A 4,465-nucleotide genomic window follows, 5' to 3' on the forward strand; every position below is an offset into this window, starting at 1 on the left:
CAGAGCGGAAGCAGCCACAGACAACAGGTCAACTGGTGGGTGTGACTGTGGGCCAATACAACTTGACTGATGGACCCTCAAATTGGAATTTTATAGAATTTTCACATGTCACGAAGTGATCTTTTGACTCCCAAGTCCCTCCCCACCCAGCCATTTTAAAAATGTAAAAACCATTCGTAGCTCTCACGCACGAAGCCAGGCGGTGGGCTGGACCTGGCTGGGGACGGTGGGGGTTGGAGTTTGCCGACCCCTGATTTAGAAGATGAGGAGGAGTTTGCCCAGCAGATGGGAAAAGGGTGTTCCAGGCACTGAGGGTGGCAGGTGCAGGGACAGGGAAGTGGCAGGGGAGAAAAAAGGATTTAACAGAGAAATTGGGGTCAAGATGCCGGGCTCCTGGTTTTTAATGTGGTGCTGTCACCTGCCCAGCTGGAAGACTATGGTGAACAGCACTGGGGTGGGGGGAGCGGGCGGCCCCTCCTTTTCTAGCTCCTGCCCAGTGTTGCCAAATTCTTCTGATGGCCTAGGAGAAGTTGGACGCATGCTCATTGCACAAATATGCTCGAGGGCCCACTGTGTGCCAGGCTTGTTGCAGACGCTCGAGAGTCCCAGGGCGGGGGTGTGTGGGGTGGTCAAAGCGGGCTGAAGACACTGCTTGCAAACGGATGTGGGACAGATGTGAACAAAACAGACAGACCATGTGTCCTGGTGATAAATGCTCTGGGCGAAACGGAAGGCAGGGCAGAGGGTAGAAGTGTCAGGAGCGGTGCTAACTTTTACACCGGGGGGAAAAGGGGAACCTGCGCATTCGGGTAAAGGCTGCAAAGATTCCCAGAATGAGCTGTGGGGTACCCTTTCCCCAGGAGAAGAGCAGTCCAGGCTGAGGGAGAAGCAAGCGCAAAGGCCCCAAGGAATGAGACTGCCTGGAATGTTCTAGGGACAGCGAGGGGCCTGTGTGGCTTGAGCAGAGGGTGTAAGGGGCAGACTAGAAGGAACTAAGGGCAGAGAGGTAATGTGGACAGACCATGTAGGACTTTGTAGGCCATTGTGAGGACTTGTGTTCTGAGCAGGTGGGAGCCATGGAAGGTTCTGAGCAGAGGAGGGAGATCATCTGACTTAGGTCCTCCCGGTACCCCTCTGGCTGCCTGTGGAGAATGGACGGTAGGTGAGGGAGAGAGGAGGTGGGAAGGAGCCACGGGACTCTGGACATTTGCATTTTGAAGGTGGAGCCATGTGTAGGTTGTGGGGTGTGAGAAAGTGAGATCTTACTGTGAAAGCTTCCTATATGTCATTGGTGGCAACCAAGTCAAATTTGAAATCGTCTCCCTGTGGGCCATGAAAACCTTTCATAGGCTGCCCCTTTGCAGCCTCTTTCGATCCAGGCCTGTCTCCTGTGTTTTAACTTTTTCATTATGACTTTACCTTTTTCTTGTTCCTCTGCCTTTTCCCCAGTAGGCTGGAATCCACCCTGAATGAAAGGGAGGGGGAGGGGTGTGCCTTGTATTTCTTGGTATCTCATGATGAAACGAGTGAGCGTGGGGTGGGTGGGTGAGGGGCCTTTTCCCTTCCCATGGTTAACCGTTCCGTAGACATTTGTGCAACATCTAACTGTGGCATGAACGTTCAGACAGTCAGGCCCTGAATGTCCCAGCCCCAGCTCCCATCCTTTCAGACTCTGTGGTCACGGCTTTTGAAAAAATGTTTCCCCTAAACCTGCTTGGATCTGTGATCCTTAAAAACAAAAAACAAAAAACAAAAAACAACCCCCCCCAACACACACAAAAAAACACCTTTTTTCCCACCCTCCTTTCAGGTCCAGTCCAGTCTGGCCAGATTCTCAGGAGAATACTGACCATCCTGACCAACTCCTTCGCCCCGGGGCTCCGGCCCTGTCCCTGTCCTTCTGCAGCTGGCTTCTGGCTCTACGTCCCTCCCAAAGGTCCCCTGCCACAAGGCTCTCCTAGGTCTTCACTGCACTCACTTCTGGGGCTCTTGTTCTGTTCAGCAAACGGCTCTTGTCTCGGGAAACTCTGCTCTCTCTCGGTTCTGTAAAGCTGCTCTCGCCTGGGTCCCCACCCCCTTACACCTCCTGGTCCTCCCCCATCTCTCCTTTCTCCAAAACACTTGCCCCTAGGTCAGCCAATGGAAAAGCCAAGTTCTGGGGCCTGGGAGGTAAAGAGAAGGACTAAAGTGAGCTGAGTGTGTTCTTTAGACACAAACACACTTTGGTTGTTAAATAAGAATAGTAGATGACACTTACTGAGTATTTAACAAGGGCCCAGCCCTGCTCTAAGCATTTTGCATGTGTGTTAATTCTCCTAACAACCCCGTTGAGGTGGTTGTTATCATTGTTCCGGTTTTCCAGGTAGGGAAACGGAGGCACAGAGACCTTGGGTAACTAGTCCGAGGTCATACAGCTTTTCAGTGGTAGAGCCATAATTTGAATCCAGGGCGTCTGGCTCCCGCGTGTCCGAACATAATCACACGCCACTACAACTTTGATGGTACCTTCTCCCCACCATCCTCCTTTTGCCAAATCAGAGAAATTCTATCCGTTTACCATTAACTCCCCCCTACCGCTCCCCACCGTGTCTCCAGTGGACAATGTCTCGATCTCCTTGCGGTATCTGGTGGTAGAAATCCTGTCCCTTTGGCTGATTTTATTAAAATTTACGGTGTGCAGACCCTGTGACCCAATCGTTCCCTTCTTCTGTAGAGAAATACTGTGTCCAAGGGGGCAAGCACAGGATGTTCACGCCAGTAGTGCTCCTAATAATAAGAAATCGGAAGCAAACTACCTGTCCAACCATAGGGTAATGAGAAAGAAATTGTGCATATTCCTATTACAGAATGCTATGAAGCAGGCTAAAAAAGGCAATAGAGCTCTAAATATTGACGTGGAAAGATCTATGACAGGTTACAGAGGGGGAAAAAAAAGCAAGTTGCAGAACAATACATACACTATTCTTGCATTCCACAGATATTTATGGAGCATTGCTCTAGGCCTGACACTGTCCTCGGCACTGGGAATACAGCCGTGAACAAAACAAACTCCTTACCCTAGCTGAGCTAATGTCCTACCTAGGGGGGGCGGTAAAGGCAGGGAATACATGCTATGTTGGGTGTGGTAAGTATAATCGAGAAATATATAACGGGAGATGTTTTCCCATTTTTGTAAAAAGCATCGCCACAAAATAATACTATATGTGTTCTGTGGGTATTTATTTATGTAGAAAAAAGCCCAGGAAAAGGTCTGCAAGGAAGCATTCCAAACAGCTGTGTTATTCTGGGGGGGGGGGATGGGGGGATGGTGGATGCCAGACAGTGACCTGTATATTACTTGTGTAATGGAAAGTTCATGGTAATAAGTAGCTGGAACCCTCACACAGTGCTGGTGGGATTATAAAATGGTACAACCACCTTAGAAAACTGATGGCAATTTCTGATCAAAATTAAACATGGGACTCGGCAATGCCCCTTCTAAGGTGTTTGCTTAAGAAAAATGAACACTGTGTCCACACACAGATTTGTCTGACGATGTTTATAATGGCTTTATGCACAGTAGCCCCAAAGTGGAGACCCAGGGTGACTGAATGCTCTGTAACTCCACACACTAGAGCACTACTCAGCAATGAAAACGCAACAAACTACTGGCACATAGGTGAATCCAAAAGCATTTTGCTGAGTGAAAGAAGCCAGGCCCAAAAGAACACATATCATCTGATTCCAATTCTATGACAGGCAAAACAAATCTACAGTGCTAGAAACAGAAGAGTGGTTGCCTGGGGGCGGGGGAGGGGGGTGGGTAATGGGTTGACTGGAAAGGGACCCGAGGGACTTTCGGGGCATGATGGAAATGTTCCAGATCTTGATTGGAGGGGTATACACATGATGTGGGCATTTGTCAAAATTCACTGAATCATACGCTTCAGATCTGTGCATTTCACTATACATATTTCCTACCTTAATAATAATAAAATAACCACCAGACCTTGGGGAGGCAACTCTGACATGTTAGGAACGCTTACTTCTAAATGGTGGAAATATAGGTGATTTTCATTTTCTCCTTTATGCTCATCTGGGTTTTTCCAAGGTTTCAGCAACGCATATATTCCTTTAGTGATCAGGAAAAAAAAAGTTTAAAAAAAATGACACGGCCTGTGCATTTATTAAAAAAAAAAAAGAAGAAGAACAGGGGCGCCTGGGTGGCTCAGTGGGTTAAGTGTCTGAATTCGGCTCAGGTCATGATCCCAGGGTCCTGCTGAGCAGGGAGCCTGCTTCTCCCTCTCCCTCTGCCTGTTACTCCCCCTGTTTGTGCTCTCTCTCTCTCTCTCTCTCTCTGTCTGTCAAATAAATAATAAATAAAATCTTTAAAAAAAAGAACATAAGCTTCTTTTGAGCAACTTTTATTTATTTAGTCATTTTGAGGGTTTTTTGTTTTTTTTTAAAAAAAGGAAAGGAAGAGGGA

This window comes from Callorhinus ursinus, unplaced genomic scaffold (assembly GCF_003265705.2).
Source record: "Callorhinus ursinus isolate GAN/ISIS: 27379988/994484 unplaced genomic scaffold, GSC_fseal_2.0 scaffold53, whole genome shotgun sequence".
In the NCBI taxonomy this organism is placed as follows: Eukaryota; Metazoa; Chordata; class Mammalia; order Carnivora; family Otariidae; genus Callorhinus; species Callorhinus ursinus.